We start from the raw sequence: 15,039 nt of genomic DNA on the forward strand, positions 1-15,039 counted from the left end.
TATGGAATCAGTATAAAATGAGGAATTACTAACATTGTCTAAAGACAGATAAACTTTGAATAAGCCTTATTCCCCCCTACCCCCCCTTTTATTTAAATCAGCCTTAGCTTACACAGGCTAGATTAACAAGTCCTTTCAGAAATGGTAATGTAGATAACCTTAAAGGTTTTTCTTGTGGCTTAATCAGGAAGAATAAAAATGAAAGCTCAGGGCAGAGTATAAACTGATGCTCAGGAAGTAGGTATCTCCAAATCATTCACCCTTGCCCTTTTGCTGTTGTGATTAAGGGTTGAATGGTACACAGTTTGCTTCTAAATCATTAAACTGTTCCCTGGGTTGTGAGTTTCTAAGTGGACCTTACAAGATGAGGTCCTGACTTCCTGTTTCCTCCAGCCAGTTAGTGGGTGATGAAGAATGGCCCTCCCTTTGTTTCAGTCACTTAAATTTGAACTTCAGGTAGGAGCTTCTGCTTTCTCACCCCTTCCTGCGTCTTCAGATATCTATTTTCTTTCTCTCGTTGGCCCTTTCTTTGGAATTGAGTCTAGCTAACCCTTTAAAAACTTAGATGCTTGCAGAGAGCAAGGCTGGGTAGCCCAGTTGTTTTTGTTCTCTCTAAGGTAAATGATGAGACCGTGGTGTAAGAAGTTTGGAAGCAAATTACTTCAGGAGGAGTCAAGGCAACCTGGATCCTCTTAGCTTTTGGCCCCAAGAGATATTTATTGGCAACCCAGATTGCTAACAATATAGGGTAAAGGAGTATTATGTTTTTGTGGAGAAACAGGATCCAAGAGCAAATTTTCGGAAGATCTCTCCAACTTTGGGCAGCATTATGATATAAAATCTTTCTATTTGTCCTTGTAATTTTAGAGATTGCACATGATTTGAAATAAGGAAATGTTAGTTCTAATCTCTGTTATACTACCAGCCACTGTGGTAGATCACTAAGCAAGAGCTTTCTAGGACCTCAGTTTCTCTCCATCTGCAAAACGGGGATAATAATTCTGGCCCCAGGGATTATGTGAGTGTATGGCAAGGTACATTTGGAAAGGATAATGCCCTCAAAGTTCTATGCATATTGACTAATTTGCTTTATTTTCATTCTCCATGGAACTCAGAGGACATTGGATACATTTTAAAGGCAGCTTCTCTTTTCTGGTTTGGCATAGAAAAGGAGACTGACCATCCAAAATTTAGAAGTCTACCATAAAGCATCTGGAGAGAGAATCCACGGATGCTGAAAACAGTGAGCCCTGCTGCCCTCTTACACCTCAGTCTCTTCAGGAGTCAGTTGTGTTCCTTCCGCCCCAGGGGAAGAGTATCAATAGGTTTGTACCATCCTAAATAAAAGTAAACAATGCCTGTTCTAGTTTGCTAATGCTGCCAGGATGCAAAACACCAGAAATGGATTGGCTTTTATAAAAGGGGGTTTATTTGGTTACACAGTTACAGTCTTAAGGCCATAAAGTGTCCAAGGTAACACATCAACAATTGGGTACCTTCACTGGAGAATGGCCAATGGTGTCCAGAAAACCTCTGTTTAGCTGGGAAGGCATGTGGCTGGCATCTGCTCTGTGGTGCTGGTTTCAAAATGGGTTTCTCCCAGGATGTTCCTCTCTAGGCTGCAGTTCCTCTTCAAAATGTCACTCTTAGCTTCTCTTGGGGCGTTTGTCCTCTCTTAGCTTCTCCGGAGCAAAAGTCTGCTTTCAAAGGTCATCTCCGAAATGCCTCTGTAAACTGCAGCTACTCTCTCAGCTCCTGTACGTTCTTCAAAGTGTCCCCCTTGGCTGTAGGAAGCTTGCTCCTTCTGTCTGAGCTTATATAGTGCTCTAGTAAACTAATCAAGGCCCATGCTGAATGTGGAAACTATCCAATTAGAGTCATCACCCACAGTTTGGGTGGGTCGCATGTCCATGGAAACACTCAAAGAATTACAATCTAATCAACACTGATTCGTCTGCCCACACAAGATGACATCAAAGATAATGGCATTTTAGGGGACATAAGACATCCAAACCAGCACACTGCCCTTTGAAAATCATCTAAATGCTAAACAGTAGTATTGAGAAGTCTTGCTGCGGCCTCCCGTTTGGGGATGGATTTATTAGTTTGAAGCCTTCTCAAGGTCATCAGGATGAGAAAGCTACTTAGGAACAGCACTGGTGATATAGTTTGAGTTGGTGCCAAGGGACCTAGAGACAGCTTTTGTGTCTTGCCTTTATTCAAGAGAAATGAGATAAAGGAATAATCAAATTGAATTCTGAAACAAAGGAAGAGCAGTAGCATCACACTGGTGAGCAAAGAATATTGTCCTAGACACTGTTCCAGAGAATTTTGAGCAACGATTAAGCCATATCTAAAAATTCCATGCATTTCCCAACATGTATTCTTAGAACACATTCCTAGACAGCATGGTGTTCTCAGCATTTGAATAGAAAAACTGAAAGATGAGAAGATCTTTTAGTCCCCAGGGATTTCTTAAAAGTTCTTTATTTTTGAGCATTTACCTCAAGGCACTGTGAGTGTTAGTATACTGTGATCAACGCAAACACTTTAGTAATGGCAGAAGGCATTATGGATAGAAAACCAGGGATGAGGTCAGGTTTATTTCATCTCAAATGCTTTGCTTCTCTTATTGGTATAAATGCTTGGCTAGAGGTCATTTATTCCCACTTCTTTCCTACCCTACAAAAGACTGTTTCTTCTCATCTTTTGAATAAATACTGTGGGCAGAATTTCTAAAATGACCTCCTAAAGAGGTCCTGCTTTGATCATCCTGAATTAGATGATCATGCCAATGATTAATATGTTACATGACACAGTTGACCTTGAGGTAGGGAGAGCATCTGGGTTGGCCTGATCTAATTACATGAGCCCTTTAAAGCAGAGAGCTTTCTCCATTGGTGGGAAAAGAGGAAGTCAGAGAGATTCGAAGAATGAGAATGATTCAGTGTGCCATTGCTGGCTTTGAATGTGGAGGAGACTATGTAACAGGAACCGGAGAGTGGCCTCTCAGAGCTGAAAATAACCCCTCAGTCAATAACCTGCAGGGAAGTGGGGAACCTCAGTCCTACAGTCACAAGGAACTGAATTCTGCCAATGATTCTGAATAAGTGTGGGAATGAATTCTTCCTTGGAGCCCCCAGCTAAGAGCCCAACCTGGCCAACACTGTGACTTCGGTTTTGTGAGAACCTAAGAAAAGAACTCAGTTGAGCCTACTTGGACTTACGATCTACAGAACACTGAGATAATAAATGGATGTTGTTTTAAACCACTAAGTTTGTGGTAATTTGTTATGCAGCAATAGAATAATTCAAGTGCAACCTTCCAATCTGCAGTAGGAGGAAGGTTTCTTTTGAATCTTTTATTGAAAAGAAACTCAAAAAGTTGACTTATCCAACCCTCTGCCTCCTAACTTCATTGACTATAACCTAGCTTAGAAAGGCTAAACAAAGAAAGACATTTAAACGAAAATTGTGTTTGATGTTCTTTTAGTATAGCTATTTCATTTGTGTAAAGTAGACTTATTTTCCTTTCGAAACGTGACTTGGTCCTTGAGTTTATCTAGGTAGGAAGCTAAAGAAAGGAATAGGAACCCATGACCAAAACTCCTTGCATTATATCCCACTGCCTCTTGGGGGCCAGGAATGCATTGGAGAGGAGGGAAGGACATCTGGACAATTATCTCAGTGAAGATTTCTCAGTGAAGGTGACTGATATATTTTTCTTGTAATTACTACCCCTATTGTTATCTTGCAGATAGATAGCATTTTATCTACCCCTGGGTTCATTTTGCCCTACTACTCATTTCCTGGTTCTGGATAGGCTCAGTTTAGTTGGCTCAGCTCTGCCCCCCAAAAGTATTTTTTTCACACACATACAGACACTTGTCAGTTCTTCTACAGGAGACAGTAACATCAATCTTAAGAGAAATTTCAGGTTGTTTGAGAAGCCAAACAGATCCAAGGAAGGAAGATGAAAATTAATTATTTAAATTAAAAGGCACTACATTGCCACCTAAAATCTACTACCATGGTGGTAGCAGGCTAAGGAAGATTATGCTACAGCAAAATCATGTAGCATAAATGTTAGAAATTACACAGCTTTCCATAGGACTATGGTACACTGATCATTTGGGCCCAAGAGGATATTTGACCAAGAAAAAGTCAAGATGACTGAAGATAAAGCCAAATCTAAAGGAACAGATAGAAAGGAGAATCTAAGATATATATTTCCAAAGTTGATCATAGGTTAGTTTTCTTCCTCCCAAGAAGCTTTTGATGCACTTTGCTGCCTCCACTCATGACCCCACCCAATGGCTGCTCAAGCTGAAAACTGCCTGCCTCTGTTTTATGAAGGGTTTAGCAACCGGGAGGAGGTTTTCGGTTGCATAGACCTTGTGACCGACCCACTGGGGATAGGGAAGGCAGAGTTGATTTTGTTGCTAGTTCTGAACAAAGAAAAACCTAAAGCATTCACATGCAAAGGAGTCTAACACCCTCAAAAATCTGAAATCTACTGCAGCTGAGCTGTAGTTAAAGCTGCAAGGCTCATAAAATCAAAGAAGCTAGAATGAGCCAATGCAAGTAAGAAGTCCCCGCAGTTAATCTCAGTCTATCTTTCCTCAATTTATGACAAGCTCTAACATACCTGATATGGGATGTAGAAAGCTACACTGGAGCAAGCTGGGTCTTTGGAACTTTTTCAAATACCAAGAGAAAACAAGTGGCAGAGTTGATTTTATTTTTAGAAAGCCTCAGAAGTTATTCCATATTAAAGGAACATGGCTGAACAGGTAGGAAATAGATTCCCCATTGTGAGTTCTTCTGATGGCTCTGCAAGGATCATGGAGATGTTGATCACCTGTATTTTGGAGCAGTGCTTTATCTTAGCCTCTTGTGGTATGGTATTGGTGACTACTACTGCTTCAAAGCTTGCATTGTTGATGCTAGAAATGACAGAGCCAGAAAAGATCCAACATGGATATTTTTTAACCAGTATGGATTAGAGCCTTTCCAGGAAACCGTGTTAGCTGCTTTTACAGAAATCAACTCTACAGATCTGGTTGCGGGGGATGGTTAGTGTGTGTGTGTGTGTGTGTGTGTGTAGGGGTTGTATCCTAAACAAAGACTTTCAGCCCCTCTATAGTTTTTTTCATCCACATCTCCCTGTAAGTTTCCAAAACATAACTGCAAAGAGTAACAAACAGCTAGGCTATAGCTCCCTTAACAGTAGAATAGTCAGTAGAGATTTAGCTCAGGGAAAATTGTGCAGTGCATAGGACCCATACATTTTTTAGAAAGCAGCTTGGCCCTGTGGAGTCGACCAGATTGAATGTCCCAGAATCCTGGTTTCAAGTCATTCATTGAACGGCTTTTAGTTAACTTGTCCTGTGTTTCAAGGTCCTTCCCTTGGGTGCAATGGGCAAAGACTATCTGCCTCTCTGAGATAAAAACATAAGTGAAATTAGGTTTTAAAACTACTTGCTGGTGACTTGGATCATGTAAACATGTAAATTCTCTTTCTACCTCCCCCTCCCCCCTGCCCCCACAGTTTAGCCGGAGTAACTTAACACTGGGATTCTCTGCCAATGCTAAAATTAGATTCCACCACTCTGGGGGTTCCTTTTTTACCTCTTGCTTTTGTTTGAGGGAAATCTAGGCTTCTGGAGTTAGTAAACCAGACTAAAGAAAAACTTCTCACACTAGAAAACACTGTTTTCATCCTATCCACCTTTTCATCCTTCCGAAGATGCCCTGGATTTTGGTTATTTGATTCAGTCATGGAAATGGACATAGGAAAGCCTAGGAATCTCTTGGGAATGAGAGAGGGCAGAATAAACAGAATCAGGAATGGGGGGAACCTAGGCTCTTGATCTCTCCAGCCTCCCTTCCTTTCCCAGCCTGATGGGCTTTCTGCCACTAAAACTTTGAGGTTCTTGCATCACAAAAGGGTCTGGAGTTGTTCCTAAATGTGCTGACATCTCTGAGGGTGGGAGATTCAGGTATTGGTACTTTTCCTGACCAGGGTTCCGGGGGAAAAGGAACAAGCAAGGGGGGACTCTATCTCTTCCAGCTGCAACCTAGAAAGAAAAGGAACAAATTCTTCACCAGGGAAGATTGTGTAAACAGCGCCTTTGGCTGGAGCCACAGAATTGGGGAAGCAAAGAAAGGAATCTTTGTTCACCCCTACCCCAGCTAGAGCACAATCGTAGAGCTGGGATTGTTTGCTTTGGCAAGGGATTCCCTGCCTGAAAGGACTAGGTGTACCAGGGACTGGTGAGGCCATGGTTGGGTTTTCCTTATGGAGCTGAGGAGAGGACAACCCCCAACTTAAATCTTTTACTTAAGGAAGTTAGCTGGGGAGCCTGGAGGCCTGAGGCACCTGGCCTATTCTCTAGCTTTGTTAGCCTCCTTCCCTTCCCACCTTTACCCCACCACAGGATGTTAGTTTAGTGCAATCCTCCTGCCTTCAAGGGTGCTTTCGATTCTTACAGTGTGCTCTATCCCAAAAGAATCTACATTTTCACAGAAAGTAAGACAATGTAAGTACTCGAAGTACTTGCCTCTAAGGAATCCAGTAGGAAAATCCAATAGGAGATTCTGAGGTCATTTTACCTATCCTGTTACCTGTAGGTTGCATATGACCCTGATTATTGCAGGCAATCTTTTAACAAAATCTCCAGAGTTTCCTACTTAACTTGGGTAACATTAGTGTCTCACAAATTGGAAGTGATATTTATGTAGTGCCTGCTTATTCCAGTTACGTTAAAAAATGTTATTTCATTTAATCCTAAAGACCAACCCATGAGTAGATACCATTGCCTCCGTTTTACAGTTTAGGAAACTAGGGATTAGCAAGATTAAATAACTTGTTCAAGGTCACACAGATGGTAATTTACTATGTGTTCTGGTTTGCTAATGCTGCCAGAATGCAAAACCAGAAATGGATTCGCTTTTATAAAGCGGGTTTATTTGGTTACAAAGTTATAGTCTTAAGGCCATAAAGTGTCCAAGGCAACAGGTTACTTTCATTGAAGTTTGGTCAATGGCATCCATAAACCTCTGTTAGCTGGGAAGGCATGTGGCTGGCTTCTGCTGGCTCCCAGGTTGTGTTTCAAAATGGCATTCTCCACAATGTCAGTGCCAGCTTCCAATGGCCGTCTTCAAAATGTGTCTCTCAGCTGCAGCTACTCTCTCAGCTCCTGTGCATTCTTCAAAGTGTCCCTCTTGGCTGTAGCAAGAGTCTGGGCCTGTGTAGCTCTTTTTAAAGTACTCCAATGATCCAGTTAACACTCACCCAATGGGCAGGGTTAACACCTCCATGAAATTATCCAATTAAATGTTTCACTCACAGTTGACTGAGTCACATCTCCATGGAAATGCCCCATCAAAGGATTCCAATCTAATCAATACTAAATACATCTGCCACCACAAGATTGCATCAAAGAACATGGCGTTTTGGGGGACATAATACATCCAAACCAGCACACTATATCAAGATTTGAATTTGAGTCCTTCTTATTCCAAAGCCTTTTATGCTCTTTCCATTATACTATGCTGCCCCCTAAAACCCAGAAACTTGTTTACATGTCTTCTGGCTTCTAATATCTCCCTTCTTCAAACTCCATATTGCTGCTACTAATTATGTAAATTTAATCCATAACCAGTGGCTTCCAATTAACAGGTAGATAAAGTCCCAACACCTTATAGAAGTAAACAAAGCCCTTCTTTCACACCTACCTTTTCAGACTACTCTCTCTCCATTTCCCCCTTCCATCCTGTATACCATAAACTCCAACCACAGCAGTCAATTCGCAGCTTCTTCAAACACACTATGGTTATACATTCCTTCAGACCTTGATTTCCTCCATCACCCCCCCCCCCAATCTGTTCCTTTTACAGATTTCCTTATTTCAACTCTTCAAGCTAAAAAAAAAAAAGACTCATTCTTGATTCATCTCCTTCCTTTATGCTACACAGCTGTCTCCATTCTGAGGACTACCACTGCAATAGCCTTCTAACTGGTCTCCCTCCTTCCATTCTTGCCCACTCTCTGGCTAGAGTGATTACTTAAAGCAGACTTCTGATTATATGTTACTCTTCTGAATAAAAACTGCCAATGGCTTCCTGTTGCATTTAGAATAAAATCTGAAGCCCTCACAATGCCTATAAGGCTTTACAGGATCTAACCCCTACATCTCTCCAACTTCACTTCAGATTACTCCCCCAACACTCAGTGTATTAGTTATCTGTAGCTGTGTAACAAATTACCCCAGACGTAGCACTTTAAAACAACACATATTTATCATCTCACAGATGATAAATCTGTGACTAAGCTGGGTGGTTTGGGCTCAGGATTTCTTAGGAGGTAGCAGACAAGAAGTCAGCCAGTACTATAGCCCCAGCTGAATGGGGCTCAAGGATCCTTTTCCAAGATGTCTCACTCACATGGCTGTCAGCAAAACATTTCATTTGCTTACCACATGGACCTCTTCATAGGGCTGCTTCAGTGTGCTCACAGTATGGAAGCTGGCTTCCCCCAGAGTGAGTGATCCAAGAGAGAGAACAAGGAGGAAGCTGCAATACCTTTTATGACCTAGTCTCAGAAATCACACACCATCATTTCTGCCATATGCTGTTTGTTAGAAGTGTCACTAAGTGCAGCACATACACACGGGGGATGGAATTAAGCTCCCAACTTTTTCTTCTTATTTTTAAATAGGCTTTATTTTTTAAAGCTGTTATAGATTTATAGAAAGCTTATGAAGAAAGTAGACTATCCATATACCCCCTCAACATACACAGTTTCCCCTATTATTAACATTTTGCTTTAATATGATACGTTTGCTAAAATTTATGAACTAATATTATTATATTACTAGCTTAAATCCATAGTTTACATTAGGGTTCACTCTTTATATTGTACAGTTATATGACGGTTTTGTTTTTTGTTTTTTTTTTAATTGTTGTGGTAACTATTCCAGATAAAATTTTCCACTTTAACCACTTTCAAGTATATGATTTAGTGGTATTAATTACACATGGTACAATGTGTGTTACCATCCATCACGAAAACTTTTCCATCACCCCAAACAAACTCCGTACCTATTAAGCATTAATTACCCATTCCCCACCCTCACCCCTGCCCCTGGTAACCTGTATTCCTATTTCTGATTCTGTGAATTTGCATACAGTCATACCTTGGTACTCGACTGCTTTGAAACTCGTCAAATTTGGTACTCAGTGCATTTTGAGTGAAAATTTTGTCCCAGTACTTGTCGTTTGTTTGCAACTCAACACACAAGCTAGAGTCAGTTGTCTGGTGACTGGCTACCCTTTCCAGCCAAAACAAAGGGTCACGTGTTAGTCACAGTAGCTCTTGCCCTGTGCACATCTTGGTGTGGTCTTATCTTAGCTTCTGTGGTCATTTTGTGTATTTTTGCACTTTTTTTTCTCATCATGGGTCCTAAGAAAATGAGCAGTGATAGCGCTGAGCAGAAAAGAAAACTGCTTCACACCACCATTGAGCAAAAAAAAAAAAAAGAAATAATAGGCAAATATGAGAGCAGTATTTGCATTACTGATCTTGCTAGGGAATACGGTATGCCTAGAACAACGGTCTCCACCATCATTAAGAATAAAGAAGCAATAAAAAAGGCTGATGTTGCAAAAGGAGTTAAAGCCAGTAACAAAGCAGCATTCCCAAACACTGGAGGAAGTTGAAAAGCTCTTATTAATTTGGGTAAATGAGAAGCAGTTAGCAGGGGACAGTGTATAGGAAGCCATGATATGTGAAAAAGCAAAAGTGTTGCATGCTGCTCTTTTGAAAAACAAACCAGGACCAAATGAGGAGAGTGTTGAAGTTTTTAAGGCCAACCATGGCTGGTTTGGTAATTTAAAAAAGAGGAATGACATCCATAGTGTCATGAGGCATGGTGAGGCAGCGAGTGCTAATAAAAAGGCTGCTGATGAACTCATCAGTGAATTTCAAGACTACATAGAGGCTGAGGGCTTTATTCCCCACCAAGTTTTTAACTATGATGAGACTGGACTTTTTTGGAAAAGAATTCTGAGTAGAACCTACATCACAAAAGAGGAGAAGGCATTACCAGGCCACAAACCAATGAAGGACAGGCTCACTCTATTATTGCGTGTGAATGCTAGTGGGGACTTAAAACTCAAGCCTCTACTAGTCTATCATACTGAAAACCCACAAGTTTTCAAGAAGCATAATGTCATAAAAAGCAAACTCCATGTGATGTGGAGGGTAAACAGCAAAGCTTGGGTCTTGAGGCAATTTTTCACAAAGTGGATAAATGGAGTGTTTGTCCCTCAGTGAAAAAATATTTGCTGGAGAAAGCTTTCCTACTTTTGGACAATGTGCCTGCCCACCCTCCAGGCTTGGAGAATGACTTACCGGAGGAGTTCAGCTTCATCACTGTACGGTTCCTGTCCCCTAATACTACTACTCTCGTGAACCAGCAGGTCATTTCAAACTTCAAAAAGTTCTACACCAAGGCGCTTTTCCAGAGGTGCGTTGAGATCACCTCTGACATCCAGTTGACCCTCACAGAATTCTGGAAGGAGCATTTCAATATCCTGCACTGCCTTTCTTAATCTTATTGATAAAGCTTGGAACAAAGTCTCTTATAGGACAATGAATTCGGCATGGAAGAATTTGTGGCCAGAAGCTGTGACTCAGAGAGGCTTCGAAGGGTTTGAGGCTGACCTGCAGGTATAGAGGGTACAGTTGTGCAGGATATTGTATTTTGGGTTCAATCCATGGGTCTGGAGGTTGATGCTGCTGATGTTGAGGAGTTAGTGAAGGAACATCATGGAGAGCTGAGCACTGAGGAGCTGCAGGAGCTACAGAAGGAGCAGCAACAAGAGGTGGCTGAAGAGATTTCAGGCGAGGAGGAGATAAGGGAGGATGTCCCCAGTTCCTTGATAAAAGAAATGTGTGCAAAATGGGCAGAAGTTCAAAACTTTGTGGAGAAGTACCATCCAAAGTTCTGACAAGCAGAAAAGTGAATTTATTGAATGACCAAAGAATTTCACATTTTCAAGGAACTCTGAAAAGAAGACAAAAGAGTCTTCATCAGATATGTTTTTTGTGAAGGTGACAAAGAGTGTGTCAGAGACTGTGGTGCAAGTTGAAAAAAGGCAGAAAAGAAAAAGAACACCCAAAGTGCAAGTGCCCAACGTTCTATTGGAGGGGGACTCTCCTTCCAAGCAACACTCCATGTAACCTCTCCTCCTCATCACTATCCTCCCACCATCTCATTAGGCCATGGACTCTTCTCAGTACAGGTAAAGTGAAGTTTTTATTTTATTTAATCTAAGTATTTATTAATTTTTAGGTTTATTTCTCATGTAAAGTAATTATATACAACCATATCTTTTTACATATAGCCTTAAAATTGTGCATTGTTTTTGGTTTGGGAACCCATTAAATTTATTTACATTATTCCTTATGTGGAAAATTTGTTTGGTACTCATCATTTTTGGTACTTGTCATGCCTCCCGGAACAAATTAATAACCAGTACCGAGGTACCACTGTATTCTAATTATTTCATTTAAGTAAGAGCATACAGTATTTGTCCTTTTGAGTCTGGCTTATCTCACTCAACATGATGTCTTAAAGGTTCATTGATGTTTTAGCACGCATCAGAACTTTATTCCATTTTACGGCCGAATAATATTTCATTGTTTGTATACATGTATGTATACATTTTATTTATCCATTCATTGGTTGTGGACACTTGGGTTACTTTGTCTTATGGCAATTGTGAATAATTCCTCTGTGAACATCAGTGCGTAAATACCCGTTTGAGTTCCTGCTTTCGATTCTTTTGGATATTTACATAGGTGTTGGACTGCCAGATTCTACACCATCTTTCCATGTGCTTTTTGGCCATTGTATATCTTCTGTGGAGAACTGTCTATTCAAGTCCTTTGCCCATTTTTAAATTGGGTTCTTTGTCTTTTTGTTGTTGAGTTGTAGGAGTTCTTTATATGTTCTGCATGTTAAACCATTATTGAATATGTGGTCTTCCATTCTATAGGTTTTCTTTTCATTTTCTTGATGAAGTCTACTGATATGCAAAAGTTTTAAATTTTGATGAAGTCCAGTTTATCTGTTTTTTCTTTTATTGCTTGTGCTTTGGGTGTAAAGTCTAAGAATCCATTGAGTAATACAAGGACATGAAGGTGTTCCCCAAAGTTTTCTTCTAGGAATTACATAGTTTGAGTAATTCATCCATTTTTAGTTAATTTTTGTATATGATATGAGGCCTTAAGGGTCCCCTTTCATTCATTTGTACATGGCTAATCAGTTTTCTCCAGCACTGTTTGTTAAAGAGACTATTCTTTCCCCATTGAGTGGACTTGGCACCCTTGTAAAAAATCAATTGGCCAGAATAGAGCCCCGCCCTAAACAAGAGGCAAAGTGAGATGCTTCAGGGCTCTGTTCCCCTCACAGAAGCTTTGAACAACCAGCAAGAACTGGCAGAAGCATCTTCCTAAAAACTCCAGAAAACAGTTAAACATTGCAATAACAGCAAAAACCAGTTCAAGAAAGATACCACTTAAAAGCAGTAAATCTTAACTTAAAAAAAAGAGAGAGAGAGAGAATCACTGGAAACAGGAAAACACCAAAAATAATGTAACAGATACCTAGGCATCTGCTACCAATATTAAACAGGTATTAACATTTTTGCCATATTTGCTTTACATCAAGCTTCCTCTCTGTTTTCTTTGTTTAAGAAATAATGTGTTAAAGAGATGTGCTCTTACCACTTATAATCAGCATTGTACTCAAGATTCAAGTCAGTGCAATAAGAAAAAAAAAACTAAGAAGTATTAATTTTGGAAAGGAAGTAGCAGAACTTTTTTCACAGACAACATGATCATTTTGTAGAAAATCCTATGGAATCTACAAAAAAACTACTAGAATGAGTAAGTGAATTTAGCAAGGTTGCATGATATAAGATCAATATGCAAAAATTGTATTTCTATATAGTAGCAAAAACAATCAAATGGAAATTTAAAAACCAACTCTTACAATAGCATAAAAAATATGGCAGTAAGAAGGAACGAGGTCATGAAACATATGACAACATGGGTGAAACTTGAAGACAAAAATGCTGAGTGAAATAACCCAGACATAAAAAGAGAGATATTGTATGTTACCACTAATGTGACCTCTGTGAAAAATGTAAATATTGTGGAATGTAGGGGACCTAGAGATAGACAGCAATTAGTGGAGGGGGAATGATAATCTAATAAGTACAGATAAGTTATTGAGGGTAATCTTGACATGGGAATGATCAGGAATGACTTTGGTTTGTTAATTTTTTGGGGGTATGGTACAACCCTACTTAACAGCCCTTCCCTTTCCTTTTTACACAGATTTAACTACATTACTGAAATTGTACATTATTTCTGTGTATGTTTTTATACTTTTACAACATAAATGTCCATAAACTACATATACTATAAACTGTATATACTATAATTTAGTATTTATTTTATAGTTATAAATAGTACACATTGTATGCATTCTTTTTTAACTTGCTTTTTTTCACTCATCTTTAGGTTTTTTGAAATTCATCCACATTTATATATATAAATTCAATTCATTCATTTTAACTGCTGTATGGTAGTCCATTTCCCCACTGAGGAACAGTTAAGTGTTTTCCATATTTTCTTTATTACAGTGTTGCAGTGCACATCCTTGTACATGTCTCCTTGTGCAGAAGTGCAAATATTTTCTAGGGAAGACTCCTCCAAGTGAAATTACTAGGTAATGAAATACGTGTATATTCAGTTCTTGAGGTATTGGCAAATTGTTCTCCATAGTAGTTGTTGCAAGCATTCCCACTAGTTACATCCTTGCCAACATTTACCACACTTACTAGTTTTCATCTGCCAAATAATATGAAGTGAAATCCCATTATTTTAATTTCCACTTCCCTGATTACTAGAAAGATATAACATCTTTTCCATAGGCTTATTAGCCATTTGAGTTTCTTCCTCTGTGAATTCCCATTTTTCAGTTTTGTTGTTTGCACTTTTCTGGTTGATTCCTAAGAGTTCTTAAAAATATATATATTCTGCATATATATTCTGTATATTAATCCTTTGTGGATGTGAATTACAGATATCTTGTCTCTTCATGTTGTTTATGGTTCCTTTTGAGGTAGAAATTTTCAGTTTTTTTTAGTCTTTTCTTTTATGGATAGATTTTTATAGTCTTGCTTAGTTCTGATGTAATAAAATAGTTTCCACATTTTTTTCCAAGTGTGAATTCTGTCTCTGCTACTAACTACCTTGTTGGGCAAGTTTTTTTTAACCTTTCTGCGCCTCAGTTCCGCATCTGTAAAATGGGGTTGCTAATAATGTCTACTTAATAGAGCGTTGAGAGGATTATTCATTTGTGTCATGCAATGTGTCAAAGGAAACAGATGTCACTCTCAAATTAAGATGATATGAGAAAAAAAGACATGGATGGGTACAGAGGAATTACAAGAGATAGTACAATAACCTGTGGCTAGTTATAGGGAAGCTATTACCACTCTTAGACTGAAAGGGAGAAGGAATGTAGAGAGTGGTTATTGAAAAGACAGACTTCATGTAAAGAGGGTCACCCTGGGTGATTGTAGACCCAGGGACAGAGTAAATCTGAGTCAATTTTGGCAGGGAGGAGCCTAGGGAACAAACACTCTGGCCCCACTCCACTTCTTTCCTCCAGTTCCTTCTGGGACTCTTCATGGGGTGCAGTCAGAGGGCAGAGGAGTCTGGTGTCCATGATAGACACTAAGGGAAATAGGGACTGTGGATCTGGAAGTACAAATAAAAGGTATTGAGCACACATTCAACCAGAATTTACTGAGTGTCAATATAAGCCAAGTACTGTTCTAGACACTAACCATACAATAATGAAGACAGCAGACAAAGTCTAACCAAAAGACTTAAAAGGAAAAGCTGGGGAATATGATATCCATAGAGGGGATTTGGAAAGCTCTGACATATTTCTG

The sequence above is a fragment of the Choloepus didactylus genome, chromosome 8, assembly GCF_015220235.1.
Source record: "Choloepus didactylus isolate mChoDid1 chromosome 8, mChoDid1.pri, whole genome shotgun sequence".
In the NCBI taxonomy this organism is placed as follows: domain Eukaryota; kingdom Metazoa; phylum Chordata; class Mammalia; order Pilosa; family Megalonychidae; genus Choloepus; species Choloepus didactylus.